The 12,269-nt window shown below is 37.2% G+C and overlaps 1 protein-coding gene across 1 annotated transcript in view; it reads left to right on the top strand.

The window, feature by feature from the left end:
- Positions 1-741: 741 nt before the first annotated feature.
- Positions 742-12,269, top strand: part of LOC106664054 (growth arrest-specific protein 1-like) — a gene marked incomplete at its 3' end in the record, with an annotated part of 37,831 nt that continues 26,303 nt past the window's right edge. The window contains 1 exon segment of the mRNA XM_024226016.1: positions 742-857.

The following is a 12,269-nucleotide window of genomic DNA, read 5'->3' on the forward strand; positions in this document are numbered from 1 at the left end:
TTCTTTTACGTTTTAACTACTTTTTTAAGTATATACTAATTGGATTCTTAAAAGCAAATTAACTTTTTTTAAAGCATTAAAAAAAAAACTTACGAGATGGTACGTGAAATTGTTATCTATTTGTCTCTTAGAAGACTGTGTGAAAATTAATTCCAATTAAACTTAAAAATTATATAATATTAAATACAAAAACAAATGATTCTTCTTTTTATTTGAGGTTTTTTTGAATATGAAATAATTGGCCTCTTCCAAGACCGTAACATATAAACTGATACTACTTAAATTAAAAATTGTGTGATATTAAATAGTAAAACAAATGATTCTTTTTTATTTTTTAACTACTTTAATTTCAAAGTAACTTTTTGTTTAAAGCATTAAAAAAACTTATGAGATGGTACGTAAAGTTGTTATCTATTTGTCTGTTAGAAAACTTAAAATTAATTACAATTATTATTACAAACATTGGGTGTAAATATACTTAAAACGTTATAAACAGGGAGGTGAATTTGTTATTAGTGTGAGCGTCGTGTATATGTAAGTAGGAGCAGGGGAGGGAACTGAATAGGAGAATGGAACCGAAACTAGGCTCGAGGGAGAACCGGGCTACAGGTAAAAGTTCAGGAGAGGAGGAGTAGAATGGGAAGAGGAGGAAAGGAAATGGAAGTAAAAAAAAGAAGAGAGTGTGGAGGAGGTGGGGAGATAATAACTTTATTTGAAAGTAGATGGAGTGGGGCGGTCGGGAAGGGACTGACGTCTTAATCTGTACCCATTCCGAGGCGTTAGTATGTGCTGAAGGCCTGCGATGTTCGGAGTATCGACGAATCGGCCGTGGTGACACTCAGGACGATAGACAAATGGTATGTAAAAAGGATCGAATCGGATTTCCCTCCCTCGAGCACTTTTGAATTCTTGCCCGCCGTCCTCGGACGAGAAAGCCACCGAAGGCCCTCTACCTAGGTGGTCTTCCCCGCCGGTGCTCTTCTTTCTTTTTCCTCCACTCTTGTCATATTTACACCATGTGTTTTAGTATAATTCGCCTGAGCCGGCTCCTCACGAATACTTTCTGTATAAGACATTCTCGAACAGAGGGTATTTCCAGTCGATCGTAGGTCGAGGTGGGACGAGCTATCTTTTCAAATGAAGCGGACACAACGATTATTCCCCGCTGCTTCCTCGCCGATTCGACCCTTCAAATCTCCTCGGGACACTGACTATTTAGAAAGATTTCCTCTCTTTTCATTTACTTTCTTGATCGACGTTGCTGTTGTTGTTATCATCCGGAGAAGATGAAGACATCTTTAATAAACCGGTCTACTCCGAGACGTTATTTGGCTCCATCTAAAAATTGTTCTATGTTTGTGCTATACGCTTATATGTGCAACGTTTCTCCTCCGACCTGGTGCTCGTACGCAGAAGAACTTAACATAATAAAAATAAAATAAACATCTTCTTCATTAAAAACAGTATTTTAATTACACGCAAGTGAGAAGTTTTGGGTATCTTTCATACATAAATAAATAATTCAGGAACGGCTGAAAAAATATCTAACAGTGTTTATATGCTAACAAATAACTTATTATTTATTAGTTTAGACAATTATACAGTGTAATTGTGACGTTATGAAAGTAGCATCTGTTTTTCGTACTTAAAATGCATTTTTACCCAATATTTTATAAAATATATATTTTATGAAATTAAAATCATTTTTGCGCAAGATAAAACTGCTGTTATGATACTCTGAGCTCAAGAAGTGGTTAAATAAATTTTTGAAAATAACGAATTAGCTAAACGCGTTTTAAAACGTTACAAATTCCTTCTAATAACATATGGATGATAAAATCGGCTAAAAACATGATTTTCTCATGCTCTCGACTTAACCACTTTCTCAACACCGAATTTTAACGAGAGTGCATCGATAACAGTTTGATTATACTGAAGAGTTTCATAAAAATCATAGCAAATCCGGGCGATGTAAGGAAAAACAGATGATAAATCTCTCCATCGCATTTGGCTCGTTGTAATTTACTTTTTGATCCCAGTTTTCCCTCGTTTTTGAAAATCCACCGTCTCCAACTTTTAATGATTCCTTATAATAAATCACCATCATCACGAGATGATTTTTATAACATAACCGGCCTACTTGAACCCTTAAGGAACAAGACTTTTCGGGTCACAAAAAAATTTAATATTTCTTTTTGTTATGACCCTTTTTATAATGGAACCATCTCACTTTGGTCCTAGGGGTATTGGGACAATTTTCCGGAGCAAAAATTCTTTTTTAAAATATGTTTTTGCTTTAATATTAATCTACAACTGTTGGTACACCGAATGAAACTGGCCCCAGGAAATTCCTAGCTTTAGAAGTGCTTCAAATAATTTTTTGAGAGGTATGAATCAAATGTTCTTCGGTGTACTTGCCTTAATGATCTTGCAATTCTCAATTTCCGATGGTGTCGGGAGATTGTTTTTTTGTTGTATATTCTGTGTCAAAAACTACCTTATAAACTGCAAAATCCATCCTGCAAGACGGATCGGTGTGCAAGGGTTTTGTGGGGTAAATTGGACGGCGCCGGGAAAAATTAGAGTGCTTCTCTTGAAAAATTGTATTTTTTCCACCTTGAGGTGCACTTTTCTTCAAAATTCTTGATCATATTGAAACGATTTTATTTTTCATTTCGTAGAGCAGTGATAGGCCAACAATCGTACGTAGCAATGTTTTTTGGAGAAACTCCAGGAGTGGAGAAATAATGTTTTTTATAAAAATATGTAATTTAGTCAGAAATTTATATCATTGCCCAAAATTAACAATTCACTATTTACAAAAAAAAATGTTAATCTTATATAATTATTAATATTAACATTATATCATTTTTAATTTTAATTAATTTTCATAATGTCTTCTAAGTGTCAGATATACACGATTTTTTCTGAGTTTAAAGTATTAAGTACTTTACTTAATGAATGGATTCATTTCAAATTAAAATAGGTTCATTAATAGGTTCAAATAATGGATTATCTTAAAATTAAAAAGGTTAATTTAGTATTTAAAAAAGTACATTTATGGTAAAAAAAGGGTAATTTTAAATTATAAACGGTTAGTTTGTAGTTATAAAAAAGCGGTTAGTTTGAAACAAAAATGATTCATTTTATGCTAGAAAAGATCAATTTTAAGAAAAAAGGGTTAATTTGTCGCGAAAAATTTGACGAGAAAAAACTGTACACATTCTACACGTTAAGTGACAAATACCAGGAAAGTTGTTAGAGCATATTAACATTACAATTTTAAATTGAGGTCTACCATAATTGTACAGAAAATGTGGGAAAAATGAAAAGAAAAACGCTTGAATTTATTGATATGTTACCTTACCTACTGAGGTACGAGTTAAAATACGATACAAATAAAAAATATATAAAACAGAACTTATAGATAAAAATGAAACAAAAGAAAATAAGCACAAACATAATAACAGAACTTGATTATCTGTTAGTTTATTAAATTGTACAGGATATAGCATGGTCTATCGCGACTTTACGGGGTAGCGACCATTATTTCGTACCCAAAAATGAATTTTGCTAATGCATTTTTTTTTAAAATTCAACTACAACCTTCTAAACGATTGAAACTATGAAATCTTACTAGATTCCGAGAATTAGAATTATATGTATAATATATACAGCGTGTTCGGCTACTCCTGTTACAAACTTTGCCAGTAGATTCTACATTCAAAATGGAACCAAAAAGTCCTAATTAACTATGGCCCGAATCTCAGCAGTATCGGAGTTATTCCAATTTTTCTGATTTTTTAAGATATCAAGACCTTGCTTCAAATAAACAATGGTAACTCCAAAACTAAAAGGTTTTGGACATATCCGTTGATACCATTAAAAACGACGTTAAATTTCAAATAAGATGTGATCAATACTAAACTTATAAACGTTCGTGAAATAAGTGTTTTAGTAGCGAGAACTTTGAAAATATTTTTTTTTTTCAAAATTGAAAAACATACTATAGTGATTCTAACTCAATATTTCAAAACCTAGAGACCAGCAAATTTCAGAAAATATACTCAATTTAACATCCTTTTTAGTGGTGCAATACTAGCTACAATGTAATGCTGTGACAAAATTTTACATCTTTATTTATTTCTCCATTCCTGGGTTTTTCTTTTTTTAAATAAATCGTTCGCCATCTATTTTTTTATATTTTTTAACGTGGGTTCGGAACAGCAGAGGTCATATAAACCCTCAGGGCGCCGGCGTTTTTGAAAAAAAGCCCATTTGTAAGTATGTCGAGTTCGAATGCAGGGCCGCTGGAATCGAACCTGGGACCTTACAGTGATGAGCGACGTGTCAAGGCCTAAACCGTTGCGGCCACCGACGCCCCCTGCACTACTGATTTATTACGAAGTTGTTAATTTTATATGTTTATAAAGAAAAACTTTTTTTTACGAGAGTTCGCAATATGGTTATATCAACCCTCGGGGTGCCGGCGTTTAAAAAAAAGCCCATTTGTAAGTATATCGGGCCGCTGGATTCGAACCCGGGACCTTTACCTTACAGTGATGAGCGCCGTGTCAACGCCTTAACCATTGCCCAAAAAAAAACTTTAACAAACATGATTGACAAGTAATTACGTTAAATTATGAAAGTTGCGCTTATTGAACGATAAACCCTATCCTTGCAGCAAAAGCAACCAAAGACCATCTAGACCTTATTCTCGACTTGCGCACTCGGTGGAGCATCATGCTAAATGAACAAATAATAGCCGGTACGTGAAGTTCACACTTAGCAGAGGTATCAGGGCTGCTGGATTCGAACCCGCGACCTTTACCTTACAGTGATGAGCACCGTGTCAACGCCCAAACCGTTGCGGCCACCGACGCCCCCGTTCGCTATCTATTAATACTAAAAAAAAAGTTTTGGAATAAAAAACGTACCATACTTGGAAAAATACAACTTTTCAAGGGAAGCAGTCGAATTTTTCCCGCTGCCGTCCAATTTACGCCATAAAATCCTTACACACCGATGTCTCTTCCAGTAAGGAAAATTTTTGAGTTTAGAAGGTAGTTTTTGAATACATAGAATACCCGTTACATACAGATTCAGATCAATCTTATCCGTCAAAAGGAAAGAGGCTTTTAATTAGTAAACACACCAAACTGGCGCAGTCGGTAGGACATCTCAAAGAACTTTGAGTGGAACTTTCGTTTCAACGGTGAATTTGCTGCATCCGACCTGATGACCATGATAAAATTTAGTTTGTGAGTAAGAAACTATTGTATTTTACAACAAATTTTATTGTCCTAATTTTTAAGCGTTTTGGGTTTGGTTATAATCTTAATTGTTGAAATGGCCAATTTTACCGAGTCTAAGTTTGATGGCAATCCAAAAACACCAACACAATTTATATTAAAAGCAGAAGAAGCCCGACGAATCTAATGTAAATCTAGAAAACGAATCCATCATCGTCAATGTGGATGAACTTGATGGAAATGCAGGTGAAAACATCGACGATGATGATGCGACGGTATATTCCTACGGAATTAGAAATGCGGTTACGAAAAAATTCACTTTTCTTCCACATCCTACATGTATTTGTTAAATTTAAACAATGTTTGTAAATCCCAGGCCCTGAAGATGATTTCAATAAAAATAGAAACGTTGGCACGATAAAGAAAATGTTTTTCTAGCGGCGTATCTAGCCGAAGATCGTGGGTTCGAATCCCGCTCGTGCCATTGACTTTTTCATCTCAACTAAAAACCTTAATTAATTGTTATCTATTAATTGGTCAAGCGGACAACGAAATTAGTGAATTTAATTATACCTAATATTAACTATTTTCTTCAACCCAAAATGCATGCTCATAATGTAGACATCATAAGTTTAATTAATAATTGTAAACAAACTAAATTGAAATATCTATGCTCAAACGAACAAATCGGCCATAAGGACAACCTGTGCGGCAAGGCCATACTTCTTTCTGGAGATCCTTCGAACTGTACATACACAGAACTCGTCGTAACCGACAATCGCACGACTTGGATACCTGAGATCAACCAGTATTTGGCTGTATTTCCTAATGAAGAACCTATTAGTATAAGCCGCCAGGATGGGACTACAGTAAAACGACTAAAAGGATTATTTTTACTGAACATCAACGGCAGTAAAGTGGTGTACAGGAACAGAGAATTTCCTCTTCCAATAAAGGAGAGGAAAACACAGGAGAGCATCAGATACAATGATATGGTATACAGATGGCTCCAAAACAAACCAAGGAACCGCATCGGGCGTTTTCTATACAAGCCTAAACATGAGCAATCAAACTCATTAGGGAAGTACAGTTCGGTCTTTCAAGCAGAAATACATGTCATCAATGCTTGTGCCTGGAAAATCTTAAAAGAGGATACACTGGCAAAAAATCCTCATAATATCTGATAGCCAAACAGCCGTTAAAGCATTAGCATGTAAAAAAATAAAAATTAATCAGTGAATGCATTCAAAATCTCCAAAACCTGGGGAAACACAACAACCTGATGATATCTTGGGTGCCAGGGCACATGGGAATTTTGGGTAATGGGAAAGTAGACAGTCTGGCCAGAGGAGGATCTGCAAGACATAGGCACCGTACCTATACTTGGGATAACAAAAACAAATATAGAATCCTCCATTGCATAACGGATCCAAACAAAACAAGACAAGTGGATCAACTGTAGCGGCGCTAGACATAATAAACTTACGATGAAACAACCCTCACCAAGACTGGCAAAATCATTGCTGCAATTGGAGAAGGCCAAACTCAGAGGAGTCGTAGGACTACTAACCGGTAACCGGCATCTGATAAAACATCTTCACAACATGGGCATATACAATGATGATCTCATCTGCAGATTATGTAATGAGATGGAGGAAACAGCCACCCATATCATCTTCGAATGCGAAGCAACAGCTCAATGGAGATTTAACCTAATGTATGGAAAAAAACTTAGGGAATCAAATTGTAGCAGCGACAGACAATGACCTGATTAAAAGTAATCTTAATAAGTAGTAAGTAATCTTAATCTTAAAAGTAGGATCAAGTCAATTGCACTGAACTAAGAAACTAGGAAGGTACAATAAGCCAGAAGGCTGCAGTGCCTGGGGAGCACAAACCCGCTTCCTAGTCTCCTTTTTTACCAGACCATACCACTCTTACAAAACCTCTGGGAATTTGAAAATTATTAGTTACGTTAAGCTCGTATTAAGCAAGAATCAACATCCAAAATTATCAATTAACTTTAAAAAATTGGGATTCGAGGAGCTGAAAACCAACCATGTTTCGCCAATGAGCACATGGACCATGCCAGTCTACTATTTATTGGCTTATGGAGTCATCACATGGTATTGCCAGCGGAGACAACCATTAGCCATTGCAACCCCTATCAATTAGCCACCCCCGGGAGCTTTATTTGGGCATAGAGGAGTTACGCGTGCACAAAACCATTAATTCAGTGACAAATGATATTACCCCTGTACAAATTCAAAGAATGTATTATGAGCATGTGTAAGCAAAAGACCCTTCCCTGTTTACTCGTTACACTTGTGATCAGATGAATCTTATCAGTGAACAGGAACACACATTACTTATTTAAAAGATTTGCTTTGAAAAGTTAAATGGATTGAGAGTTGTAAGTTCATCAAGGCAAGATACACCCAAGAAACTTGATTCGGAGCTTTCAAAGATTTATATGAATCACTTCTAAAACAGGGAATCTCATAGATTCATTTCATTCTGTGCATAGAAGTTTGTATTTTAATAATAAAAATATGCATTAACACATTTTGGGCACGAAATAATGGTCAGTCATAAAGTTACCATAATTCATCCTGTATAATTTAAAAACTAATAAATCTCTGGTAAAATCTTTAGGTTCTGTTAAAAACCTGTATAATGTATGTACTTATTTTGGCCACAAATGTCATTTTTTGATACCATTTTCTATTTCAACCGAGCTTTTTTTTAAACTTATCTTTGTATATTAAAATATTCGCAGCTAGAGTTCTTACAAAATAGTAAAGCTTAATTTTTGGCATTCATCTACTCCGCTCGGTACGATTGGTGGCCTATCATCTCTCTACGAAAAAAAAGAAAAAAGAATCGTTTCAATATGATGAAGAGTTTTCAACAAAAGTGTACCAAAAGGGAAAAAATACAACTTTTAGAGGCCACATACACGTCATTTTGAGAGCATTTTCTCAAACAATATTTAAAAAAAAGAATCGTTTCAATATGATGAAGAGTTTTCAACAAAAGTGTACCAAAAGGGAAAAAATACAACTTTTAGAGGCCACATACACGTCATTTTGAGAGCATTTTCTCAAGCAATATTAAAAAAAAAAAGAATCGTTTCAATATGATGAAAAGTTTTGGAGAAATGCGAAATATGAAAAATCTTTTAGCTTGGACGTTTCTAGTCGGTTTCTAGCCCAATGACCAAAAATGATCTGACCGACATACAAATAAAATCCGTGTCCGATAACTTCATTTCTAAGCCGCAACGTTTCTTTGAACTTTTATTGAATGTTTCTTCGCATTTACTGCATGCTACATCAACATGCCCGGCATTTTTCCCATCGACCGCAGGATTCAATTCTGTGGTCTTTCTTTTCCTCCAAACCTTAAGAAATCGACCGCCAAAAGGCCAGACTGAAGTCTGCTTTAGGCCGCCGCCCGTGGGAAATGAGAAAACTGGGCAAAACCCTTAAGACGCCCAGGTGCAAGAATCAACTCATACTTCAAATGAAGAAGTCAAAAGGCTGCCATAAGGATCGGAAATAGAGACCCTAGATAAAATCTAGGAAGTATAATTCAAGTACAGTCTTATATGTCAACTTGGTTTATCACTCCTGATTTTCTCAAAAACTACTCAACTTAGAAAAAAAGCATTTTATTTGTATAAGCTCTCACCTTTCTAGATCTAATCCATGTCGTACAAAGAATTTTGACTTCGAAGAGGCAAAACGTGTCAAAAATTCCCATTGAACTTTCGGAATTTGTTCACTGCGTATGAATATATATTATAGAAAACGATGTATTTTCTATTTCACAAAATAACTAAGTCACCCAGAAATGAAGGTGGAATAAATAAAAAGTTAACGACTTGGACCAAAGTCGCTGTGGGTGGCTCACATTTAAAACGGTCCGTCTTCTCCTTGACGAAAATAGAAGTCCAATTTTTAATGAGGGCTGTTCATTCCTCCGGGCGGGATGGTGTAAAATCGAAAATCCGTGATGCAAATCCCGTGGAAAACGGACAGTCTCTTAAATTTGTAAAACGTACAAGGTTCCTAAATCCGACAAACTTTTAGCTAAGTTTTAGCAACTGATCAATGATTTGTATAAGCTCAACTCTGCAAACATATGTACCTACCTCGGGTTTTGGCAGTCCGTCTTTGGTCTTAAAAGTCCCGCCGCCGAAGTCAGGCTCCAGGGGACTGTCAACAGCTACGTCATTTCAGCCCCCAACGCATGCAGTTATTAAAATCTAAACCCAAGTTCGTAAAAAAAAAATTTCGAATCAGTATTCGAAATTCATCCGCCACCCTTTATACTATATTTAATTGAGGGGGGTCTATGGGGCAATCAATATTCTGACATAGGCTATCTCACATTAAGCATTCACGCTAATAAATACATTCGTTAGTGTGAAACAAAGGAAGTCTATTAAGTTCTATAATTTTTTTTTTTCAAATTAAATTCACCCTTTTATAATTTAAATCTCCTCTTTTACCAATAAATTTCACCATTTTGTAAGTTAAATTCACTCTTTTATAAATCAAATTTACCTATTTGTAAATTAAATTTGCTATTTTGGATGGAATTTAATTTTTGTTATGTTAATTACATAATTTACATTTTTATTTATTTTTTAAAATTTATTCTCTTTAATTTTTATCTTTATGTTGTTTTTTACATTACTTAATATGTTTATAGTATACGTTTGTACGTTATTTATATCACGTTTTGGTTCATTGCAGATTTCATCAATCCATTCAGTTTTATGAAAAATGGCAAAAATCATTTAAAAATCGGTTAATAAAAAACTTGTCTATTGAAAGAGATTTTCTATTATTTTTGTTTTAATTTTCTACTCGATCATTCGGAATACAAGTTTTACTAGCTAATTAACTTAATTGGAGGTTTTTTAATTATATAAATACTTGATTTGCAAAAAGGTGAACTGAATATGCAAACGAGTGAATTTAATTTGCAAAACAGTGAATTTGGTTTGAAAAAGGGTGAACGAGATTTGCGAAAGGATGAATATAATTGGAAAAAATGGGTGGATTTAACTTGCACAAAGGATGAATTTGATTTGCGAAAGAGGGAATGAAATTAGCAAATTTCAATTTGGTTTGAAAAAGAGTGAATTGTTCTCGACCGAGTGTGAAACACTGAGCTACCTTTCTCTATAAACGGGACACCTGCACGGGATTACCCCCAAAAGCAGGTATCCGTGCGTCATTCGGGTATGGCGTATCCTCAAAGCACGATCCCTTTCTTGCGTTTCAGATCCCCGGAGATCAATGTCCCAGTTCTTGACAAGGAAGACCTTCTCGGACGATCCGGCCCATCAATGCTGCCAACGTTCTTTTATTGCGTTCCATACTGGCCATACAGCGTCACCGGGCCGGACCGCAGTGGTTCTTTCTGGAGATCAAGACGTGTTCACGACCGTTTTTCCGAAACGCTCCAACTCGGCGTTTCTCTCCAATAAGAGAACGACGAGAGAGTCCTCAACTATTGTGTCACGAATAGCCGCTACCGCGCTCAGGGAATCCGTACTGACGAGGTAGTCAGAGCCTCCATCGTTTCGAATTGCGCGGGCCAAATCGCGTAAAGCTCCGCCTTGTACAAGCTGTAGTGCCGCGGGAATGGAACGAAGTGGACGTGCCTCCGCTGTATACGGCGCAGCCACACCTCACCGGTCCTAGACCCGTCCGAATAGACGAGCCGAGAACTGGCGTACCTATCTGGGTTCTAGTAACGCAGCTCCGTAGAGGTGCGGCGGTGTACATGATCTGGCTAGCACCGCAAGATTGAACCGGACGAGTACGGCCGAGGGGACCCAGGGAGGCGTCGGCCGGTTTCCCAGCTGATGTACGTCCCCAGTGTCAAAGTCCCTCTCTAAGTATTCTTCGAAACGAATGCCCAGGGATCGAAGTCTCTCGTATACCTGTCACGTTTTTCAGGATGGCCAACCTGCTTGGCCAAGGAACCCGCCGCATAGCTGAGAGAAAGCCGCTCTCTCCTCGACCACGCACAGCGGAGAAGGGCCAAGGGGCTGGTTCTAAACGCGCCCGACACAGCTCGAAGTTCTGATAGTAGAGCCTATCGATCTGCGAGAGAGGCGTTTTTTGGGACTAGGAATAGGCCATACACCTGTAGAACTGCCTTGAGTAAGGCTTGAAATACTTTCAGTAGGGTCTTCCTGTCCGCTCCCTACTTGAAGTCAATTTACTTCAGCTATCCGAGTGTTTTCCTGCAACGAACTTCGACAGATTCGATGTGTGACTTCCACCGTAACTTTTCATTGAATATGAGCGCGAATTACCGAATCCTCTTCATGTACCTCACCGAAGCAGATTTGAGGTGGGTTATGGGCCCTCCTCAGTTTACAAAAGTGGATGCACGCGGTCTTTGACGAGGAGAAGTTAAGACCGGTTTCCTCGGCGTTAGCAGTCACACGTTGATCGCTGATTGCATCACCCCTCCGACCTTACCAGATAGGTAAAAACAGAGTTCGTCGACGTAGAACATTTTCTTGATCTGCGGGGGGAGAGGTGTCGGCGATCTGTTCACCGCAGATAGAAAAAGCGTGACGCACATCACCGATCCCTGAGGGTCTGCTCTGTTGAACGTAATCCCTCGATTGCAAACCCAGCGTGGGTCGGAATCTTCTGCTTTCGAATAGACCGCGAATAAATCGCGGCGTTTTACCTTTGAGACCGATTTTTTGCCATTTCCGCAGTATCGCGTATCTCCAGGTGGCCAAAGAATATTTGAATATTTAATTTGTAAGTGAAATTGATTAGTCAAAGAGCGAATTTAGTTTGCAAGAGAGTGACATAAAACAGCCCTGTTCTACCCCCCCCAAAAAAAAAATAAATCTGAACGGGGGAACCAAATACTCGCTGCCGTGCTCATGCATCTGATGTATGGCGGCATTCCTACACGCTCTCTATATGGAACCAAGGAATTGATTTCACAAAATGAGCAACCGTTGAATTA

Source organism: Cimex lectularius, unplaced genomic scaffold (genome assembly GCF_000648675.2).
Source record: "Cimex lectularius strain Harlan isolate CLEC.00 unplaced genomic scaffold, Clec_2.1 scaffold82, whole genome shotgun sequence".
Taxonomy (NCBI): domain Eukaryota; kingdom Metazoa; phylum Arthropoda; class Insecta; order Hemiptera; family Cimicidae; genus Cimex; species Cimex lectularius.